Below are 12,511 nucleotides of genomic sequence, written 5' to 3'. Positions count from 1 at the left end.
AGTGCTATAAAACTCCCAAGATATAAGTTAAAAAAAAATTCTTAAATGAAAAGCAGGTTTATCTTGACATCATATGCATATATAACTGTCAAATTCAAGAAAACATATATTTCTATCCTTTTTTTTTAACTTTATATCAAACAGGATGTCATAGACATGATTGATAGAAGAAGATGTGGTATCAGTTACAATGACACAACTTTCCATCCAAGTCACAATTCATAAAAGTAAACCATTATAGGTAAAAGTACGGTTGTCAACACGGAGCCTTGGCTCACACTAAACAGCAAGCTATAAAGGGCCCCAAAAATTACTAGTGAAAAAAACAATCAAACAGGAAAACTAATGGTTTAATCTACATAAAAAACGAGAAACACTTATGAACCACATAAACAAACGACAATTACTGAACATCAGATTAAAATCAAAATCAAAATCATGCGGGTAATGATAAAAATTAAAATATAGTGTAGACCAATGAATACACATGTAATCAAATATTTGTTTTATAATTTCATCTCCATTAAAACACCATAACATGATACAATTAAAAACCAATTGTTCAGAGAACAATTGAAGGTCTTTCCACCAGCAAGAATCTATTTAAAAATGAAAATATTAAAATTTGATTTTAAATGTCAGTTTCAGTATCAAATGACAGCTTATTCTATGCTGACTCCAAAAATATATGGTTTCTATATAGAAAAATATATAAAAAAGGGAGATAATCTTTTACTTCCGGTTTAAAAGTTTGATAGTTTACTTGACACTGATTCCAAAAATATATGGTTCTATATACTTTTACATTGATTTAGTACAAAAAATAGCTACTTCCGGTTGACAAAATGTCACTTCCAGTTGTTTTTTTAAAGGTAACATTGCTTACAACCTAATGCAAAAAGTCCCATGGCTTTATCATGTGTACATATGAGGTAAAAGCAAAGGTCAAAATCTAGAGTGTTAAATAAGCATATGACCTTGAGCTCAATTTCAAGGTCATAAACCAAGGACCTCAAATCAAAAGACTCTAGTCCTCTACTTTATATTGTTAATGAGTTATATTGCCATACATATGATATTAGATATAAAAAGGGGGAAAACTCGCGCCAAATGTCCATGTTCCAGACCGTATGAGTATTTGGACCGTACGCGTACGGTCTGGACCGTATGCGTACTTTTTCAAAATACTCATACGGTCGGACCGTACGCGTACGGTCTGACTGATATTAGGAAGTTGGTCAAGTGTATTAGATACAAATGCATATAGCAGATCAACATAACTTAACGCTCAAATTAATATAAAAAAGTTCAATGGTAATTGAAATAAAAACTTTATATTTTAACTATTTCAAAAATTCACGCTAATTAAATCTGTTAATCTCTTGTATTTAGCATGTCGATCAGTAATACATTTAGTTCTGATCACTGAAATCGAAGATATCGTAAGTAAACATAATGTGGAAGGACAATTGTTTTAGAATATTTAGCAACTTTACAAAAAAATGCAAATGCAAAGGAACATGCATGAACTGCAAACATGTAAACGAAAACAATATTACGTTACTTGTGGTACCAAGTGCCACCTTGGGCAAGAGTACCAAAACAGGATTCAGATATACAATTAAACAAATATTTAATTTCAATTGTTCGTTTGTTCATTTTATCTATCTACTAGTAATTGTAATAATAGCAATTTGTAAAACTAAAAATAAAGATTGTGATAAATGTTTGTTTAAATTTAAACCATATGATCCAATAACATGTATGGTCAGCTCGTACTGGACCATACGCGTATACTCATACGGTCCGACCGTACGCGTATAGTCGGACCTAACGAGTATACGTATACGGTCCAAATACTCATATGGTCTGGAACATCTACGTACCCTTTCGACTAAGATTTATGTGTTACGACATGTCGTAACTAACAATTTTGTGAAAATATTTTGTCGATATCTCATATGATTTCTGAAATAAGAGATAACAAGCCAAAATCAAAATTTTAATCATGACCTTGACCTTTGACCTTTACCTCATTTTCTTTTTTTGGGACCAAGGACCTCAAATCAAAAGATCCTAGGCCTCTAACACTTATGGTTTTCCAGTTAAAAATGCATATCACTAATATCAAATATAAAAGGGGAAATAACTCTCATATGGAGTCTCCGGATAGCTTCGGTCAAAATTAATCAAATCATCCTGAGGATATAACGAGCAATTTGGTAAAATAAATACGGTTGCGAATATTAAGCGATATCAAGAAAAACAGTGTTTGGGGAGATAACTCTTATATGAGAAAGTGTTCGGTTAAGCAGGGTCAGTTTCAAAAGCGTATAAACTGTTCGATATGATATTCCAAAAATCTAAGCGACATCTTGCGAAACAAAAAAAACAGCGAAGGAAAAAAATTAGCCGGAAAAAAATAATAATAATCAGAAGAAAACCAATAGGTCTTTCCACGGAAAAGTGGAAAGACCTAATAAATGTGTTTAAAATTATAAACACCATTTATGTTTCTATATATGCCTTCATTTTAACTTATAAGTTCTCTAAGTTTCTATCCTTCAAAACTATAACTTTTACTCTATAAATCATGCTAAAAAATATAAGTTTTAGTGTAAATGTAACGGTTTATTTCTTCCTCTGTGATATTTTATCCTGAGGATAATTTGTCCGGGTAATTTTTTTCCAGGCATAGTATTTTACAGGTTGATTTTTTCCAGAGGAGTGAAAATCTATCTGTGTTATGCGGATAGTATGTACTGGTATATATTTGCCGTACTATATTTCACAGAACCGTGTAAAATAGAGTTCCATTAACTACTATGTAAGTTATTCACAATCAATATATACCCGACTATAATTATAAAATGTTTCACAAAGGTAGACCAAATTTGCATAATTTATCAAAGGGAGGTAATTGTGAGCTATTTAAATTTTAAAGATATTAATATAATATATTTCTAAATCTATTTTATAGTGAAATATTCATTGAATCTTATTTTTTATATATTCATTTATATTAAAAGATAACTTACAACTTGATTTAATAAGACAGATAACATTTCACAGGTAAAAACTATCCTGCTGTTAAACATGCTTTTGTTCCAATATATTGTTCTGCTATGATTTATCTGATTTCCATATAATCAACAACTACATCTCTGTCCCAAGACAAAACTATTTATATAGTTAAAAATATCATCATAAGCAAATTCTTCTATTACTGTTTACAGTAGTAATGCAACTATATTTCTACCTTACTTTTAAATTTATATTTGTACTAAGATCTGAAAACAATTCACTTTTACATGTATTTCACTAACCTTATTTAATCATGATATTATTTTTACAATTACGATCTTTGAAATTACTTCTGGTTTTCTTCCTTATGTTCATGAAATTTTTTCAAGGATAATTTGTGAAATTATTTCTCATTATAATACATTTTTTTTTTAACAATTTCGCTTTATTTTAAATACACTATTATTATTTCATAGTCTTTTTAAAGGATAAGTTTTTTCTAATAACTATTCTATAAGTTAACTACCCAGATAGAATTTCACGGCAGAGGAAAAAATATCCCAGGAAAATATTTTCCTCCGGATAAAAAAATAAGAACTACTGTGACATTTTTTCCACCGGATCAAATTTCACCCGAATATAATTTTGCTTTACATAATATCATTGACCCTTAAAAAGAGTAATATATCACAATTCTTTAACTGTACCCCCATTTTACTAAACTTAGTCTTAATCCTAATGTATATTGAGTTGTTATACTTAGTAGCTCTGACACTATCAGTAACTACACCTGTCCACTGTGAATCATAACTGACAATGACTGATCATATTAATATTAACTTTCTTGAAGAAATCATTGAAAAAATAATTTTCTGTTCAATAAAATAAGGGAAATTTATAAATAATTGTGAAAAGATCATAGGCGGATCCAGGGGGGGGGGGGGCCGGGTCCCCCCTTTTGTGGAAAAAATTTGGTTGATTATATAGGGAATCATTGAAGCATGACTGGAGCGGGCCCCCCTTAGGTCATCCAACGGGCCCCCCTTAGGAAAAGTTCTGGATCCGCCACTGAAGATTAAAGATTAAACCTCATGTTTCAAGGCTAGTTTAAAAGCCAAAAAATACTAGCAAAATAAGAAAAGAAATAAATAATAATTTTAAAACAAAAACATTAATTTATTTTATATTAACCAGTTTACTGTCATCAAGGGGGGTGGGGGTTTTAAATTGACAAACTATGCATTAAAATGGGAACATTTAGTTGGACCCTCCCCCTTTTATCCTAGGTTGGCAACCCCAGTCTTCAAGCTTAACCACAAGTCCTACGGCATTGGTTGTAAAATTGCTCTCGGGCTTGTAAAATTCTCTCTACAAGCCAACAGAATCCAACTAAAATTTTCAAAAAATTGAGTGTCTGGCTTGTGGACTCAAAAGTTAAGCGTGAACAGGTGAAGGCTGGAACCCCCCTTTTAAAAATGTCTCATTTCGTCCCTGAGTGGTCTGATAGTATGATAGTAATAGTAGTAAAAAGGAATATATTCTTATAAGTTAAAACATGCCAAAAACACTAACTTCATGTTTTTGACCATACAGTTAAATCAGTCTTATTGTACATGTATGGCAGTGAAATATGGGGTGACATTAACTTTCACAAACTAAACACTCAAGGGGATAACTATTTCAAAAAAACTATGTGGAGACCTGGCAGTAGAGAACGCTCATTTAAGCTTTTGTAAATTTATACTTGGAGTAAGTAAACTAGAGGCTCTAAAGAGCCTGTGTCGCTCACCTTGGTCTATGTGAATATTAAACAAAGGAAGCAGATTGAAAATTGACTACAAAGTTCAATAACTCCTACAGGGGTCAATTGACCATTTCGTTCATGTTGACTTATTTGTAGATCTTACTTTGCTGAAAATTATTGCTGTTTATAGTTTACCTATATCTATAATAATATTCAATATAATAACCAAAAACAGCAAAATGTCCTTAAAATTACCAATTCAGGGGCCGCAACCCAAAAACAGGTTGTCCAATTCATCTGAAAATTTCAGGGCAGATAGATCTTGACCTGATTAACAATTTTACTTCATGTCAGATTTTCTCTAAATTATTTGGTTTTTGAGTTATAAGCCAAAAACTGCATTTTACCCCTATGTTCTATTTTTAGCAGTGGCGGCCATCTTGGTTTGATGGCCAGGTCACCGGACACATTTTTTAAACAAGAAACCCAAAAGATGATTGTGGCCAAGTTTGGATCAATTTGGCACAGCAGTTTCAGAGAAGAAGATTTTAGTAAAAGATATATAAAATTTACGAAAAATGGTTAAAAATTGACTTTAAAGGGCAATAACTCCTAAAGAGGTCAACTGACCATTTTGGTCATGTTGACTTATTTGTAACTCTGACCTTGCTGAACATTATTGCTGTTTACAGTTTACCTATATCTATAATAATATTCAATATAATAACCAAAAACAGCAAAATTTCCTTAAAATTAACAATTCAGGGGCCGCAACCCAAAAACAGGTTGTCCAATTCATCTGAAAATTTCAGGGCAGATAGATCTTCGCCTGATTAACAATTTTATCCAATGTCAGATTAGCTCTAAATGCTTTGGTTTTTGAGTTATAAGCCAAAAACTGCATTTTACCCCTATGTTCTATTTATAGCCATGGCGGTCATCTTGGTTAGTTGGCGGGGTCACCGGACACAATTTTTAAACTAGATACCCCAATGATGATTGTGGCCAAGTTTCAAATAATTTGGTCCAGCAGTTTCAGAGGAGAAGATTTTTCTAAAAGATTACTAAGATTTACGAAAAATGGTTAAAAATTGACTATAAAGGGCAATAACTCCTAAAGTGGTCAACTGATCATTTTGGTCATGTTGACTTATTTGTAGATCTTTCTTTGCTGAACATTATTGCTTTTTACAGTTTATCTCTATCTAAAATAATATTCAAGATAATAACCAAAAACAACAAAATTTCCTTAAAATTACCAATTCAGGGGCAGCAACCTAACAACGGAATGTCAGATTCATCTGAAAATTTCAGAGCAGATAGATCTTAACCTGATTAACAATATTACCCTATGTCAGATTTGCCCTAAATGCTTTGGTTTTTGAGTTATAAGCCAAAAACTGCATTTTACCCCTATGTTCTATTTATAGCCATGGCGGCCATCTTGGTTAGTTGGCGGGGTCACCGGACACAATTTTTAAACTAGATACCCCAATGATGATTGTGGCCAAGTTTGGTTAAATTTGGCCTAGTAGTTTCAGAGGAGAAGATTTTTGTAAAAGTTAACGCAGGACGACGACGGACGACGACGGACGACGACGACGGACGACGACGGACGCCGGACGCCAAGTGATGAGAAAAGCTCACTTGGCCCTTCGGGCCAGGTGAGCTAAAAAGCAACAAATATTGCAGTTATGGGTGAACTAGGCAGATATATACTCTATTTTTGAAGGTTTTATTAAGTTAAAAAATATATTTATGCAAAAAGATGCAATCAAAATATGATTCAATATGGCAAACTGAGCTTAATAATGATTTCAGAGGCAATAAATTATATGGTAACAAGCTTAGAACTTATAGACTTTTTAAAAGCAGATTTTGCTAAGAAAATTACCTTTTGCAGGAAAATTTTAGATATAGACATTATTTTATGAAATTCCGTATCAGTGCTCACGATTTAGAAATTGAGAGGGGAAGGTACAAAAATCTAACAGTGTCAGAACGTATCTGTAAATTGTGTGGTACTGAGGTTGAGGATGAAATTCATTTTCTTCTTCAGTGTCAAAAACATTCAAATATTCGTTTCAACTTTTTAAATAAAATAAAACTACGGTTTAAAAATTTTATTGGTTTGGATATTAAATCACAATTTATTTGGCTAATGTCCTCTGAAGATATTTTCATACTCCAGAAACTCAGAGAATTATTGGAAAATTTATCCTCATATAGGAAAGTTTCCTTAAATGATATATATATATAGTAATGTCCAGTGACCCCCCTTTTTTAACCTAGTTATATTATTAAACACTGTGCTTGTTGTATTCTTCTACTTGTCTTAATAATTTTTTTTTTTATTTTTTTTTTATAACATTGTGTCTTAATCATAATCACTTGTAATCATTTGTATGTAATTAATGTTGATTGTTCTGCTCCTTGTGGGCGCTTAGATAAGCAATAAAATATATTTGAATTTGAATTTGCTGGTCATGGACATTCGCAAATAATTTAAATTAAAAATACAGTATGTGTCAATGTGATCACCTTTGTACTCAAATTTAATTCAATTTTTTAGTAGGTATTTAATATTTGAAACTTACAAAAATAACTTAAGGGACATACTGTATACCATTTCACAGCATTATAATGTTCTATAGCATCAACATGACCAAGTAAGACTCAATAAAAAGTTAGCGGTCAATTTCCAGGAAAAGTTAGAGAAAACGGATGTTGACAACTTGTGTATTTCCAGAGACAAGGACGGATACATAAGGCCAAAATCCGAATTTAATTTTTCACCATAAAGTTATAATAATATATTTATATCTAAATTTAATGTTTTCAAACATGCTAAACAAAACATAAAAAATATTTTTTGCAAACTGTGCAAACAGTAAATAAAAAATAATGTTGGTGAATATAAAAAGATACAAAAATAAATGTTGGCGAACTTGGCAAACTTCAGTAAGTTGGCCAACATTAAATTTAAAACAATGTTGGCGAACTTGGTAAACAATAATTATTATGATATGTTAAGGTTGGCGAACAATGAAGTTGACGCACACTTGGCGAACAGTAAATGTTAGTGAACAGTACAGGTTTCGTAAAGGTTGGCAATGATAGCGACACTGGTGAACAGTAATGTTTTCCTGAATGTTGGCGACATTGGCGAACAGTCATTAGTAATGATTTCGTAAATGTTAACGACGTTTGCGACATTAACGAATAGTAATAAGTTTGTAAATGTTGGCGACGTTGGCGATGTTGGCGAACAGTATTGATTTCATAAATGCTGGTAACGTTGGCGACGTTGGCGACATTGGCGAACAGTAATGAGTTTGTAAATGTTGGCGACATTGGCGACGTTGGCGAACAGTATTGATTTCATAAATGTTGGCGACGTTGGAGACGTTGGCGAACAGTAATGAGTTCGTAAATGTTGGCGACGTCGGCGAACAGTAATGAGTTTGTAAATGTTGGCGACGTTGGCGAACAGTAATGAGTTTGTAAATGTTGGCGACGTTGTCGACGTTGGCGAACAGTATTGATTTCATAAATGTTGGCGACGTTGGCGAACAGTAATGAGTTTGTAAATGTTGGCGACGTTGGCGACGTTGGCGAACAGTATTGATTTCATAAATGTTGGCGACGTTGGCGACGTTGGCGAACAGTAATGAGTTTGTAAATGTTGGCAACGTTGGCGACGTTGGCGAACAGTATTGATTTCATAAATGTTGGCGACGTTGGCGACGTTGGCGAACAGTATTGATTTCATAAATGTTGGGGACGTTGGCGACGTTGGCGAACAGTAATGATTTCGTAAATGTTGGCGACGTTGGCGACGCTCAGTGGCGACGTTAGCGAACATTTACACAATCCTGTACCAGAATGTGATGTGAATGTATTGAAATATATTTGTGTTATTTAGAAAAATGCCATCTTCTAATGTATCGTAAATAACTTTGAAATCACCACTAGAATACAGTGACATGAAGACTGATCATTCAGTTTTAAAATATACAAGCGAGACTGATCGTACAGTGAGAAATTCAAACAAGTGTAATTTTCTTATTTCTGGCTTCAAAGATCTGGTTGAAACTTTTACCACCACTTGAAATATACTTCATTTAGTTAATTAAGTCTGGTTTTTACGTTAATTTGTACACTAAGAGGGTAAAAAGATTGTTTTTAGGTTCGCCGACTGATTTTTCTTAGTGATGCACTTGAAAATCTCTTGATTAAGGCAAAGATATGAATAATGAATGTGCGGAATTTAATTCTAAACCATTTGAGAATATCGATGTCGGCTGAATTAATCATTAAGCAATGTACAGATGATCAACTTACCGTTTAATTCAGTATACCCATCAAATTTAAAATATGATCCAAAAAGTTCTCGCTTCGAAAATCGCGACTTCCGGATAGCGTACAGAATAGTATCTACACTGTGATATAGATTTACTACTTTGCGAAAATATATCGTGTTGTTGTATTATGAATATTACAATTTCAGAGAAAGTTCCTCAAGGATATCCCTATATGTATAAGTGAGTTGTAGCAATCGATTTGCTTAACCATGTGTTCAGTTTTACTTCCTTTTCGATCATCTTTTATGCTATTTATATTAAATATATATTTTCCTGTGTGTTAAATGCAAGTTAACAATATGAAGCCTATACGCGTGAAGCCTATGTCTGCGTTGATTTGATTTTCCTAATTTCAGACGCTGTTTGATGGACATCATGTGCATTTCTTTTAAGAAGTTCGTTATGATAGTAATATTTTTTTCATCTGTGAAACGTAGAATAATAAGAATAAGAATAAGAATATTTTATTATTCCAATCAAGGGCCCTTGATGGGCAGCATAACATGTATACATAAAACAGTAGATGAGGTTAAGCAAGCACTCGGTTGATCTTGTACTGTGACACATTGAACACCGATTGCAATGCTTACTTTTTGCAAATTTCTCAGTCATGGTTATTTTTTTTATAAAGATTTAAGACCGTTGGTTTTTCAGTTGGAATGATTTTACACTAGTCATTGTTGGGGACCTTAATAGCTTGCTGTTCGGTGTTAGCCAAGGCTCCATGTTGAAGACAGTACTTTTACCTATAATGGTTTACTTTCACAACATGTGACTTGGATGGAGAGCTGTCTCATTGGCACTCATACCACATTTTCTTATATCTATGCATATGGTATGGTAAAACGTGTGTTTGGTTGTTATCATTTAAAATAGATTTGACTTGCACATGTAACATTTATCTTGGATGTTGATATTATTTTTAGTTTCGCATATTTCCAACTGATATACAACAGCAAAAGTTTATATTGAAAATTATTGTAAAGAGAAATACAATATAAAATTGAGAATGGAAATGGGGAATGTGTCAAAGAGACAACAACCCGACCATAGAAAAAAACAACAGCAGAAGGTCACCAACAGGTCTTCAATGTAGCGAGATATTCCCGCACCCGGAGGCGTCCTTCAACTGGCCCCTAAACAAATATATACTAGTTCAGTGATAATGAACGCCATACTAATTTCCAAATTGTACACAAGAAACTAAAATTAAAATAATACAAGACTAACAAAGGCCAGAGGCTCCTGACTTGGGACAGGCGCAAAAATGCGGCGGGGTTAAACATGTTTGTGAGATATCAACCCTCCCCCTATACCTCTAGCCAATGTAGAAAAGTAAACGCATAATAATACGCACATTAAAATTCAGTTCAAGAGAAGTCCGAGTCTGATGTCAGAAGATGTAACCAAAATGTCTACTTGGAACGAAAAGCTGAAAAAAAAAATTAAACGAAATGAATAAACGTAAGAGCTATACAATTTGGCAGGTTTAATTTTTAATTTGATGTAAATAAAAAAACATCAATAAACTTCACAACAAAAAATGGAAAGAACAGTTGATTTCTAATCCATTGACCTTCAAAAAGATAAAATAAAACACGTCAATCGAGAAATATCGTCCAATGACCATCACGTGATTCACAAAACATGACAGATTCATTTATGTTTGCAGTTTTATGTTCAAATAGCCATTATAAATGACTATATGTACGTCAGGTCTTAACGTCATGGTCATTGTAACTGATATAAACAATATATACCCATCATTTGTGTTAGCCAATCGTTTAATTGATAGTTCTAATAAGGAAACCATCAACCATATAAAAGAAAGCTTTGGTACGTTGTTATCATTCATAAAATCTACACGCATTGGTCTACACCAGTATGAAGTCTATTATCTATTCTATCGTTCTCTTAATTATTTCTATTTATTTCACTGAAGGTATGTAAAATGCATAGAGTTTAGAGAACAACGAAGATACGTTTTAAAACATTAATTACTACTAAATTTTCTTGTTTATTTTCTTTTACTATTTGTTGCTTTAAGATGACTATATATTAGACTTGTTAGATGGCTACTCCAATTAAAGTTAGAATTATTTCTGAGATTAAATGAATAATTTATCAGCATAAAATAAAAATAATTTGCAGAATTGAGCGTATGTTTCTTTTTTGTAGCACACACGTTGATAGAATAACAACGTTACAAACTTAATATTGTTCTTTTTATTTGTTAATTAAATTGAATTTATCAGCTTATATCCGTATTAAACGAGTTGTCTCCCTTGAAATCATGACAGTAAACTGCGAACGAGACTAGTTAGCCTGACAACCATAATAAATTGAATACAATGAATAAATATTTTTTCGTTTATTTCTAGTTATAATATAATATTATAACTAGAAATAAACGAAAAAAATAATGACATTTTGAATTGACTTAAAGTTTATGTATGCTTCATATAATTAAAAAAAAAAAGATTCAAACTAAATTTTAATCTATTTTGTAGGTCGCAGCTATGGCTACCACAAGAAGACGAAAAATCTTTCAGTTGTGTTACCTAGCAATAAAACTCCACTCTGTAACGTTGGATGTACAAGACAGTTTATATCTCTAGAATGTAGACAGGAAACATTCGGATTTGAGAATGGTGTGAGATGTCAGGGATGCGACATTGATATTTGCAGAGGCAGGGGAGATAATTTCAACAGATGGCAAGATAATGAAAGAAGAGAAAATAATGGGCGCTGGAGAAACCGGGATCAAGGAATCGATGTTGGATTCATTGATAACATTCAAAATGACTTTATAAATCAAGGACAAAGGTTAAATCAAGGTGAATGGTCAAGAAATAGATTTGATACTAGAATAAATAGACAATTCAGAAATGAATGGAATTGATAATCGGACTTTAGTTTTTGGAAAATTTGCTAACAGCTATCATGTTATAACTAGTCATGAAATCCACGTTATATAAGTGAAACATTGTGTATTTTTTATATATTTTTGCAAATAAAAATTATGTTTTTATCAAATATATATCGATTATTTTTTTTATAAACAACGCAGTATAAACCCCGCTAAATATTCTCGGTATCAAGAACTCCCAGACTTTTGGACTTCTTATGGTGGGGGAGGCAAAACAAAGCCAATGTTTTGGCTCCTTGAAATAGAAATTAAAACAAATTACATCTCTCAGATGTTCCTGTGGTGTAACGAATACCAGTTTTAAGAGTTTAGATAATAACTGCGATCATAATCTTTAATGCTCTATTGTTTATTATCACTTGTTTTGTGTTCTTGTATCTATCATTTATGTACAATCAGTATAAAGTTATGTTTTATTTTTGTTAGTTTTTATTGAATATACAAATTAGG

General features: G+C 32.4%; 1 long non-coding RNA gene across 1 annotated transcript; it reads left to right on the top strand.

Annotated features, from left to right (window-relative positions):
* Positions 1-10,991: 10,991 nt before the first annotated feature.
* On the top strand, positions 10,992-12,168 carry LOC143049393 (uncharacterized). Its single transcript, XR_012970214.1, has 2 exons — positions 10,992-11,074; positions 11,643-12,168. It is a non-coding gene; the product is annotated as an uncharacterized LOC143049393 (long non-coding RNA).
* The last annotated feature ends 343 nt before the right edge of the window (positions 12,169-12,511 follow it).

This window comes from Mytilus galloprovincialis, chromosome 10 (assembly GCF_965363235.1).
Source record: "Mytilus galloprovincialis chromosome 10, xbMytGall1.hap1.1, whole genome shotgun sequence".
Taxonomy (NCBI): Eukaryota; Metazoa; Mollusca; class Bivalvia; order Mytilida; family Mytilidae; genus Mytilus; species Mytilus galloprovincialis.
Note: the sequence above shows the minus strand (reverse complement) of the source record. Positions and strands in the feature narration are given on the sequence as shown.